The sequence below is a fragment of the Myxocyprinus asiaticus genome, chromosome 34, assembly GCF_019703515.2.
Source record: "Myxocyprinus asiaticus isolate MX2 ecotype Aquarium Trade chromosome 34, UBuf_Myxa_2, whole genome shotgun sequence".
In the NCBI taxonomy this organism is placed as follows: Eukaryota; Metazoa; Chordata; class Actinopteri; order Cypriniformes; family Catostomidae; genus Myxocyprinus; species Myxocyprinus asiaticus.
Genome location: NC_059377.1, coordinates 1,148,390 through 1,160,576, shown reverse-complemented (window position 1 = coordinate 1,160,576; position 12,187 = coordinate 1,148,390). Strand labels below are relative to the sequence as shown.

General features: G+C 37.7%; 1 protein-coding gene and 1 long non-coding RNA gene across 5 annotated transcripts in view; both read right to left on the bottom strand.

The window, feature by feature from the left end:
* The window catches only part of LOC127425137 (oxysterol-binding protein-related protein 7-like), a 41,707-nt gene extending 40,065 nt beyond the window's left edge, over positions 1-1,642 (bottom strand). For 2 of the 4 annotated variants that reach the window (XM_051670812.1, XM_051670816.1), the window contains exon 1: positions 1,579-1,642. The gene's annotated coding sequence lies outside the window, so the exon portion shown is untranslated. Of the gene's footprint in view, positions 1-939; positions 1,111-1,578 lie in introns of those variants that run through there. The other 2 variants (XM_051670815.1, XM_051670814.1) reach the window with 2 other exon arrangements.
* Positions 1,643-3,110: 1,468 nt separating this feature from the next.
* Positions 3,111-6,280, bottom strand: LOC127425158 (uncharacterized). Its single transcript, XR_007894568.1, has 3 exons — positions 5,885-6,280; positions 5,527-5,610; positions 3,111-4,460 (listed from the first exon to the last, which is right to left on the bottom strand). It is a non-coding gene; the product is annotated as an uncharacterized LOC127425158 (long non-coding RNA).
* Positions 6,281-12,187: the final 5,907 nt, after the last annotated feature.

The window sequence follows — 12,187 nt, the reverse complement described above, 5'->3', positions numbered from 1 at the left end:
AGGCCAAGTCCACACTACTCATTTTCAGTTTCTCATATCATTGTTTTTCAAAGAATGCGGATATGGAGAGCATTTTATTTATTTATTTTTATTTTTTTTTTTTTTGGGAAAATGCTGTTCGGGTGTTGAGGGTTCCCGTGGCTCAACTAACAGTGCATGGTGCTAGCAACACCCAGATAATGGGTTTGATTCCCAGGGAACACACAAATGACAAATGGACAAAATGTAAAGCCTATTGCACATTGAATGCACTGTAAGTGGCTTTGGATAAAAGCGTCTGTCAAATGCATAAATGAAGATGTAATAATAGGCATCATTAATGTAGCGAAATTAACGCATTGTCCAATGAAATGGATTAGTGTGGATGTGGCCTTAATGTACACACAGGACACAGAAATCATCATAGGATGGTCCAGCCCTCCATTCTGTCTGAGGACCATCTAAACAAGAAATAAACTCATGAACTTACAAAATGATGGCACAACACGATACAGACTTACATGAAAAGCACACAGCTAAAATACCGATGCACCACAGTGTCACCTCATTTTGGGTGTTAACCTATACAACAGAACAGCTCAAATAGACCACAAGAAATAAATGAGGCTGTATTACTGTACAGTAGCTCAAAATATGATTTAATTAATAGAAATCAATTAACACTGACAAACAGTAGAAATGCTATGAATAAAATCAGTTTCCTCATGATACATTCACTTTGTGTGAGCGTGTGTTCAACTTCGGTAACTCACAAGAATCTGAGCAATGTGAACCAGCCGGTTTAAAAAACAAAAGATGTTTCACTTAAACTATTTGAAACTGTTAGTAAAGATATCAACTGGCCAATGCCTCCTACATTATCTGTTCTCTGTCACATATTTTCATCAGACTGAAACAGTAATGAAACAGCTCAACTGTGATGCGATTAGAAACACTCACACTGAGATGGAGTCTTCAGTAAATAATATTGAAATGCTCATAGAGAGAAACCTGTGATGCATGCATGTGTGACTGGTCTGATGAGTGAGTGTGTGTGGAATGCGATTAGACCGCCCAGGTGAGTTTAGCGGAGTTTCGCTGCACTTCCATCCATCCATCCCTCTCTCCCTCACGAGTTACTGTTTGTTTGGAATGCTCCAATTAAAATCAACACAGATTAAAATGACACACCGTATGTCTTTACATAAAAAATCATTTTTAAGTAATTTGGCTCCATGTAGTGAGTCAAAACACAGGTTGTTGTAATAAGACTTTCTTTTTTAAGAAATCACAGTTATTTCATTTGACTTGTTTCAATTGTTATAAAATTATACCAGGTCGTATGCGACACGCTAAGCTCGCACTAAAACATGACAGTGAACGATCCAATTTGAAATGCTTAATTATGAGTTGCGGTAATTCATTAAAGATAGCAGTATATCACTAACTACAACAAACAAACAAGTCACTATATAACCGCCCATATATATTGCTTCTGTTCGATGGCATAAAATTCGATGCTGTTAGCACAAACTGCCGCTCTATGTATCATTATACTGCTACAAACACAGTTTTATTCAGAGATTATCTGATTCTTACCTGACAGATGTGGAGTTCCGCGTGCTTCATGCGAGGCAAACACATGCGCTCTTACGGAATTCCGATCGTGACGTCATTGGCATGTTCACGCCCGCGAGACCCAATTTACACAATTAAACATATAGGCTTACATTACATAACATAAATTACATAAACCAACCTGTTCATTTACACATGTTCGATCAAAATCCTGGAATTTTATATATATATATATAAATTACTTTATTTGTGTGCTGCACAACAACACAATGTCGGCTACAATATTTAATATCTTTCAATTATTTTCAGAGTTCATTTTAAGTAAATAATAAACAGCTTCTTTCTATCTATCTATCTATCTATCTATCTATCTATCTATCTATCTCTGTCTATTACTCTTTTCTATCATCTATCTATCTCTCTCTGTCTATCTATTTATGTCTGTCTATCTATCTATCCCTCTCTCTCTATCTCTGTCTATCTCTCTTTATATTCTTTCTATCTATCTTAGGGTGACCATATTCTCGTTTTCATTCAATGGAGGGGGGCGGGGTTAATAGGGTTCAAAACAGTGTTACTATGAATGCAAACTTTAATATAGTGAAAAAGACACTCTGTTAGCATAACATAAATATATATATATATATATATAAATAAATAAAAATTTCCAACATTCTTTTGAATGTCCATGTACTAAAATAAAATATTTGATGCCATGAGTGTACTTTCATTTACTATTACTATAATTTTGAATGGCCATGGAAATGAACTTTCACCTTTTGCTGACCCTTTATGCTTGGCAGAGCTAATGTGTACTTCTAAATCACTTGCACCTTTATTAGCAACTGACACATAAGTGCCAGCTTTACATGTCATACATTCTGCTTCCCACGGAACTTGACCTGGACGAAAGCGTGGGAATTTTTTGTGCAAATCTTCTGTAAATTTGCACTTTCGTTTGGGTATGGTTTCCACTCAGCTGTCATTTGCTGCTACTGTCAAGCAACTGTTTGATGCCGAACACCACAGCCTGTAGAGAGATTGACAGACAGGAATTTGGCCAATAGTTGCTGCAAGCCTCTTATAATCGATCAATTGGTGTGCGAGAAGGCGGGACTTACAAAGAGGGGTTAAAATAATGCAAATATGCCCGCGCCCACAATGAAGTATTAGACCAGATGCACATCATTATGCAACTAAAGTCAAATCCAGGACATTTTCGCAAATTTAGAAATCCCAGCCGGACGCTTTTTTAAGGTCCGAAAAAGAGGACATGTCTGGGAAAAAGAGGACGTATGGTCACCCTAATCTGTCTGTCTCTGTCTGTCTATCTATCTATCACTCTTTTCCATCCATCCATCTATCTATCTAATCAACCTCTTGAATGAAGGTTATACCAGGTCCTCCATCATCTGTTAAAACATCATTTTTAGTCATGTTTTCACTGCGGTTGAATATAGTTTAATTATTGTGTATTGTTGTGTATATTCTCCAAATGTCTTAAAAGTACAGTGAATCAGTGTCTCTCATCAGTTTCGAGATCAACCAGGTGGAAAAATTCCTTTCCTGATATCTGCACCAAATGGCTGTGTCTAATAGAAATGGTCACTATAGACATCTGTACTTTGGCGGAACACATGAGCCACAAGTTACATATTAAGTTAAATATACTGACATTAAACCATCTACCCTGAGAGAAGTTTGCGTTTAAGAAATATACAGTTTTCTGAGAAAAATAGATTAGCCATCATGAAGTGAATAATTATAATATATTAAACTGACCCATGATGTATTAACAGGTCAGAGTGGGGTAAAGCATTCCTTCAAATACCTTTTGACAGACAAAAATGTCCAGTAACATCATAAAGACGGCAAAATGTGTGTATTGAAACCCAAGCAACCTGGCACATGGCTCATTCTACAGTAAGTGTTGCAAAAACTGAACTACAACCAGCTACATTGATTAAAAAAATGTAGGCAGTTTTTTTGTTTTTGGCCTTTGTGGATTTTACAGTGTGTTCCAAATGTAGGTGATTGTTGAAATACTGTGACCACCTGTCGTCTTCATAATTATATTTCATGACACACACAAACATTTCATCACAGGTTTCTTATCTGTGTTTCTTCAGCAGGGCATTTATGATCCCTCACAATGGATGTCATATAGCACAGAACTGACCTGAGATCAATGTCTAGATTTGACTCAGAATTATATACACTGCATTTGCAGATAAAGGCAGTTAATATATTGACAAAATATTAACACTCTTCTGTGGAATCATAACACATCATTGAATAAAAGAAAAAGTATTCAAATAACTAAATATAAAAAAACATCACCCTTTATGATTGTACAAATGCCTTTCCCAGTACAGGCCTGGTGGTAATTTGTAAGATAAAGCAGAGTTTAGACTGGCGATGTGGCACTCTAAGTTCAACAAAAAACACTTTGATATGAGATGGTGGTACCAAAAAAATATCCTCTAAAATAGAAAACTACAAATATATGTATTTTGCCTCTAAATTAGTAACATACTGATCAGTGTATGTTTTTTTTGTTTTGTTTTTTAAAAAGAAAGACCCTTATTGCATCAGAACAATACATACATACATACAAAGTTTTGGTTAAAAATGAGAAGTTAATTCAGCTCCCAATGGAAAATGGGGGAACAGTCATCAGTGGGTTTGAATGGAGCACAAGTCTTTTTGAAGGTAACAGTACAGATACATTTATAAACTGGCACTGTTGTGTTTTATTCAGCTGGTTCTCCTGTATCTCCTTTAGTTTTGGGTTCTTTCCACCACTCAGCCAGGAAAGACTCCTTATAGTCACCGACTCCATCAAACTCTTCATCAGGAGGAGATGAGGGACCTGATGCTTCTTCCTCTGCACTCACTGTATCCTGTTACACACACACACACAACTCACATTCACATTATATCTATAGACACATAAGTAAATTACAATTCCTTTTAGGAGGGCATGGCCGGGCCGTGATGGAGCACGGCCGGCACAGAATCAGCTGATCAGCGGGAGAGCGAGATCAATTTTTATTATTATCTCTGTCTTGTTGTATTGTTTGTGCACTGGAAGCTTCTGTCACCAAGACAAATTCCTTGTATGTGTAAGCATACTTGACAATAAAGCTCTTTCTGATTCTGATTGTTACCCTAACTAGCCTAACAGAGTTGTCTGAACATCTGAAAAAATTCATATTAAATAATGTTGCTGATTTGTGAGTTCCCAGCCATCTACATGAATAAATTATGAGGTTAGTGTTATAAGTTTATTGTTGCCACTACTTGTTAATTTGTTGTGTGGTGATGTGTGGCTTTTTTTGTACATATAGAGGTTTGTCACCCTTATTGAGGTTTGTGGGTTAAAGGTTGAGCTGTGTCTCTACCACTGTTGTATTGCATTCAGTATTGCATGATTTGTCTTGCCTTACATATTGACGGAGGCAAAGATTGTAGTTAACGTCATAAAAGTAATATAAACCATATATAGGAATGAAATTGTGAGGGAATAAAAGTCCTTGTATTGATCATTGATAATTTCTTGAACAAGAAATCTGTAGTTGTCTCGACTAGACTTTACAGGCTGAACAAATTATTTTGCATTTAGTGAACAAACAAATTCAAACTGACTAAAAGCAGTTTTTCTGAGGAGAATTATTAAGACTGTAGGGAATGCAAAAATCTTCCTGCTTCAAGTCTTAATTTTTTAGCTTTGCTCAACAATTCTGTTTTTACAGTGAGTGTGGATTTTTCAAGGTCAAGGCTAATTTTGCATCGCATATTCAATCCTAGTTTACTCTTAAATAATTCTTTGCATCTTAATAAATGCTTCACTGTACATGTCATTGCAGAACACAGCACATCTGCTGCAGACCAACACATTAAATGATACACGGTGTAATTTGTGTACTAAGTAAATAGGTGATTTGTGTGTAACATTGTGTATTTTACCTTATTATCTCTCTGTAAATAGTTCTGTGCAAACACAAGCAATTCTCTCTGTTTAGTCATTTGATTGTAATATCTCTGCACTTCCTGTACAGAGACAAAGAAAGACATGGTCAAACAACAGCAACTGAAAACAAGCTGACAAGCTGATTTATTATTGAAGTAAATGGGATGTGTTTCTTTTCAAACCTTACTCCGCCAGTTTCACCCTAATTCACAACATTAATTAAATTACTCAGAGAGGTTCAACGGCAGCCAATTACAGCACACAACTGATGAAGCCACATGGATGAGTGGGAAATGTCTTGAGTTAAAGGGTTTGTTCACCCTAAAAATAAAAATCCTCTCATGATTTACTTACCTTTAAGCAATCCCAGATTGTATGACTTTCCTTCTTCAGTAGAACCAAAATGAAGTCTTCTGAAGCAAAGTGATCATTTTGTGTAAAAAATACTTTTTAAAATCGCTTCCTGCCAGCAGTTGATGCATCAGTGATGTAAGCGCAATGGTGCCTTCACGCGAGAAGTCGGAAGCGCGTGCTTTGTATACAATAGAGGAACGAATGTCATGCGAGAGTCAGGTCATTTAAAATGATTTAAGGTTAAAAACATTTTAATTATCGATTTGTTTCTTACACCAACCTATCGGTTTGCTTCAGAAGACATTAATTGATCGACTGGAGTTGTGTGGTTTACTTTTATGCTGCCTAAATATTACTTCTGAACTGTCAAATAGCCAGCAGCCTGATGGAACCCATTTGCTTTCATTGTATGGACAAGCTGAAATGTGCTTAATAACATCCGGCCTCTTTTTGTGCATGAGCTTGAAAACGACATACCCAAAGTAAAACTCTTCCAGTTCTTGAACCATTTGGTCTACAAACACAAACCTGGGCTCGTTTGAAAGTAGACACTTAGACATTTGTTATTCAAGAGTAAAAATGTAACATTGTAGTATAAAAAAAATTAGTTACAGCTATTCAAATATTTTGAATAGTGACCGCAAATATTATTTATAAAATACTTTTTTATTTTTAAATATGCAAAACTATGCGCAGTGCCCCAAAAACACATCTGATACAAAGCCACATATTTGATGAAGGTTTGACACAAGTTTGAAGTCAATATGTTCAAAACTCTTTCTTTCATAATGATTTATGTAAGTGTACTTCCAAAAAAGGTCACTTGGGGGCGCCAATAGACCCCTTGTAGTATCTACGTAAGCCAAATGTTGACATTGGTTCAAAACACACAATTTATTTATATTTCAATGTAACAAATACCACACAAACCAAAATATACATGAAGATATCATTTTTATTATTATTTGGGAATATATTATAATGCATTCCATATATATTTATGCATTTATGCACACAAACAATCACAGTCCACTGAATTCCAATCCGAACCTTCGCGCATGAGCATCAGGGATATAAACAACCCTTATATCATTGTTTTCATCTTTTCATTGGCTACACGACCCATCAGTCAAAAATGATCTAGCTTTTCATTGGCCGGCTTTATCCAGAGACAAACTTGGATGACGCAAATCTTTACATCACTCCTGTCGACTGTCCTGTTTGGCTTTTCTGAGTGACTACCGAATCACACCTACACAGAAAATGTTGGGAGAGGGCTCATTTTGTTCGTAAGACCCTCCCAAAAATCATGCTTGGGTGTTTTGCTTATGAAACACTACACCGAGTGCAAGATTTTGCAGAAAATGGACATGAATGATAACGTGTTAAATATGTAAAACCTGAACAAAGACTGATTGATCAATATTTCTTCATATTTGTACATTTTTGGACTAAAATCACTAATGTATTTTATTTATTTATTTACTCTTGCAATGAAAAGCATATCAAAGTTTGGAGGATTGTTTTCATCTGTGTTTGGCTGGTAGACAATAAAGGTCAGAACTTCCGGTTTTATTTTCCGGGTTTTGATTTTCACTCTTGACACGTTTAATAAAATATTATTGTTGCAACTTTGCGATCGTTAAAATCACTTTAAAATATCAAATCTTGAGACCCAGATCTTTCAAATGATATATTGGATGTCAATATTAGTTTACAATTTCACAGTTTAAACATGCATTAAACATAAATTAAATGTAAATAAATATGCAAGTTTTTAAGAGGTTATAAAATCTTAATTTCAGTTCTGCTGAAGAAGGTAAGGGAACCAAGGTGTTCGTGGGAGAAAGCCCTATTCATTTAAATTGCCATTGGACCCGTAGTTGGGACAATGGATCGTACCCCTTCTGTGGACTCCCACTTGCCCATTAACTTGGTGGCTATCTGTCACTTTGCCATTACTTCAGGGTAAGTTACATTTTCCTCCTTACCTCGCTGTATGGACACCTCTAGGGGCACTCTCGAGTTGTCATAGTCACTTCGGGGCATGCCCACGAGCCACCTATCGCCCACGGGACACTTAGTAATGTAAACAGCGTTCATAGAGCCCCTATTTGTCCACAAACCCACTAGTCTTCCTTTTGTCCATTTGACACTTCCTGTGTCCCCCTTACCCACTATTCTTCCTCATAGTCTTCCTCTTGTCCACGAACTCACTTCCTTTGTCCCCCTTACCCACTATTCTTCTAAATGGTCTTCCTGTTGTCCACAAACTCACTTCCTGTGTACCCCTTACCCACTATTTTGTTCTCATAGTCTTTCTTCTGGACACAGAACCACTATTTGTCCCCTTACCCACTAAATACCACTTTGGTATGTCTTTGCCCCCCGATGCCATACATCGCCTTAATTCGTGCTGGGCACTTAGTAAGTGTGCAAAGTTTGAAATCTGAATGACTTCGTTAAGTGCTTAATTGGCTGACAGTTATTTTTTTCTATAATATTTTCTTGAATTTTTTTTTTACAGTACTTTCCAATCACTGAGGGACACATATTTTTAATAGGCTGTTTCTAAGGGCCCTACGATGAAGCATTCGAAGCCCCCAGGTCTTAGCTCTAAATATGAGGTTATTTTCACCAGGTCAAACAAGAAGTGCCCACGTGCAATCTATTTCAAGGCCGCCAAATAGGTGGTCCGTGGACAGTCATTTTTCATGCTAAATCAACATTTTCAAGACTTGTGGGTTATGTAAACGTGTTCAATGGGAAGCCCAGAGTGCCATGCATGTGGTTTAATCCCAAAACTCATCCTAATAACTATAAATGATCTGATGAATGTACATGTGCATTTAGGCCTCATAGGCAGTCTGTTTCATAGGCTTCTATGACAGGCAGAGAGATCTTTTGAAAATAATACAAAATATTTTTTGCATCCTAGGCCTTAGTCCTATTAGTATGTCGATAAGGGGCACTTGAATGCATCCCACATACAGTTTATACCATTCATTTTCACTAGCGGCTTGGTGGACGCCACTCAGAAAGCTTCAATAGGGGGACCAATAGGGAGATAGCTTCTCAGGGGACCCTTAGTAAGTGTGCAAATTTGAAGTCTGAATGAATGATTAATTGGCTGACTTGTGAAAGAAAAGTGACAGTTATTTTTTCTATAATATTTTTCTTGATTTTTTTACAGTACTCCCCAATCACTGAGGGACACAGATTTTTAATAGGTTGTTTCTGAGACCCCAACAATAAAGTATTCAAAGCCCCCAGGTCTTAGCACCAAATTTAAGGCTATCCATGAAACCCCTATGGAATTGCAATGGTTTAATGGGCAAGTGGGATGTCTAGAAAAGGGGGTTCTGAAGGCCACAGGACCTTGAAATTTGAGATCCTTCACCATCAGGGCCCCCCGAATCAGAATCAAGATTTCTAGAGACCAAATTTGGGGTCTCTAGAACCTTCCTGAGTGTAGATCCCAACCCTAACCCTAGTTGTCCTTAATCATTCAAAATAATCTGTCAAACTATGAGTGCAAGAGGCTTGTGTGAGAGAATCTTGCTTGAACTCCAAAAAAGACTTTTCCTGGGGGAGTCACGTGATGCCATGCGAGGTTCGGATGTGTGAACGGCGAGCTCTGCGCTCTTTGATACTTTTTGTGTCATAAACCGGTGAGATTCGATACACCCTGATCCATAACTGTTCTAGGAAGACAATATGTCAAAGAATTCAAAATCCTCGGGCTCTGGAGAATTAAAAGACACTTACGTGCTCAAGCTAACGCCCTTCCGGAGGCCTCGAGCTAGGGAGTCGATTTGGCCAGAGATGTGAAAAAATTCGGTGAGAATTGCTGAACGTATCGGCAATGCTGACGAAGGTCATTGCTGTCTTGGAGGATCTTGCTGCAATACATCAATCGATCACGGCCATGGAGACGAAATTCACTGAGGTGGTTACAAGAGTGGGGTACGTCGAGAAACGGATCGATTATCTAGAGTCATCTGTGAGGGAATTAGCTGCTAATCTGCTAGCGAACAAGGCGGATATGGAGAATTGTAACTGGTGGAATAACGTCTGAATTGTTGGAATTCCTGATGGAGCAAAGGGTTAGAATATGGTGGAATTCCTGGATGGGCTCTTTCCAAATCTGCTTGACATAACAGGCCATAAGCTGGAAATTGAGTGAGCTCAAAGGGTCCCAGCTCGGCGATCCGCTGAGGGAGACAGGCTCTGATCAATTCTGGGCCAAATTTCTAAGATCATCCAATAAAGATCTCATGTTACGCAAGGAGAAAAGGAAGGCTTTCTTGGAAGAACCACAGCATTTTCTTATTCCCAGACTTTGCGAATTCGACAAGAGAGAAACGTGATCGATTCAAGGAATGCAAGAAACTCTTACATCAACGGAAGGTCACTTTTGCACTGATGTTCCAGGTAAAATTTAAAATAGATGATAAGGATGGCCGTAAATTATTTACAATGTCCCCAGCAAGCAATGTCCTTGATAAAGTCAATGACTAATTTATTTTGTGGTTCTCATGTTGGAGCCAAGTGAGCCTGACTCACTGAACATCCACTTGATCGTCCGAGGAAGCTAAGCACATTTTTATTTATTTATTTATTTATTGTTATTTTTTTATTTTATTTTTTGTGTGTGTGTGTGTGCTGGTTCCGCTAGAGTCTGGAGTTTGTATTATGGAGGAACACACCTTCGGGACAGTTATGTGGATGAATCTACACGTTCATTGTGTTTATCCCGCCTATTGGCTGGAGTTTGTTTTATAGATTATCTTCTGTTGTTTAATTCAGTATTACAAAATTGTATAGAAATACTGGACTTGAGCAATCCGACAGAAAATTTGTTGCAGGGGCTCTTGTAGGTGTACATGGACTGTTTGACTTTAGAGGGATGGACGCCGGTTGACGCTGTCATGCGCAGGGTAAATGCGCATGTTTTTCTTTTTTGTGTTTGTTTGGTTCGGGGTTTGATTGTTGCACTAATGTGGAATGTGGTCTTTATAATTTTATTTTTGACACACAATCTATTTTTTCTAATATGTCAAAATTTCAAATGTTAGTATGAGTGGATTATCTCTCTCCACGTGGAATGTGAATGGGTTGGGGCACCCCATAAAAAATAGGAAAGTTATTTCTCTTCTTAAACATAAGAAATATGATATAGTGTTTCTTCAAGAAATGCATCTTTCCCCGCAGGAAGCTAAAAAATTTGGGAACATATGGGGTGGAAAATATTCTTTAGTGCTGGCTCAAGTAAGAGCAGGGGAGTCATTACACTGATAAGTAAGCATCTACAATTCAAATGTCTCAAACAGATTAAAGATAAATTAGGAAGAGTCATTATTGTTTTAGCAGAAATTCAGGGGCAAAGTCTGATTTTGGCTAATATTTATGCACCTAACGCTAATGATCAGGGCTTTTTTATAGATCATGAAGGGATGTTGCAAGCCCCTGGCACCCCTCATGATATAATATTGGGAGGAGACTTTAATCTATTGATGGACTCAGTCCTTGATCATAGCGAAGCATAAGTGTGTAAGCCCCCTAGAGCAACACTGATGCTTCACAGGATGTGTAAATATCTTGGTCTAACAGATATTTGGAGACTTTTGAACCCATCCGGTAGGGAATATAATTTTTTTTTTCATCAGTCCATAAGATTTATTCTAGAATAGATTTTTTTATATATCTAAGTCCCTCATTTCATCTGTTGTTGATTGCTCAATTGGAAACATCTTAGTCTCAGATCACACCCTGGTGAGTTTAAAGGTGTTGCCATATACGGAGAAAAATAAATCATATAGTTGGTGCTTTAATGTATCCCTTTTGCAAAATCCTGAATTCCAACAAATGTTAAAGGCTGAAATCAATGAAGCTGGAAACCAACTGGTCCTCAGTGTCCTCTGTGGGCGCGGCTTGGGAGGCACTTAAGGTGGTTCTTAGGGGCCGGATCATACAGTATGCCTCATTCACCAAAAAATCCAAAGCACGAGAACTCGTGGAGTTGGAAGGGAATATTAAAAGTGCCGAAGCAGAGCTGAAGCACAGAATGTCATCTGATGGCCTCAGAGAATTGACTTGATTAAATACAGATATAATGCTATTTTTTCACGGAAAGTGGAGTTTTGGTTGTTCAGGGCAAGACAGTCATACTTTGAGTCGGGGGACAAAGCATGGAAGCTTTTGGCTAGATATATAAAGCAGAGAGTCTTTTTCTACCATTCCCTCAGTGAAATCTGCTGGGGGTGACATTTTTACTTTGGCCATTGATATTAAAAATACCTT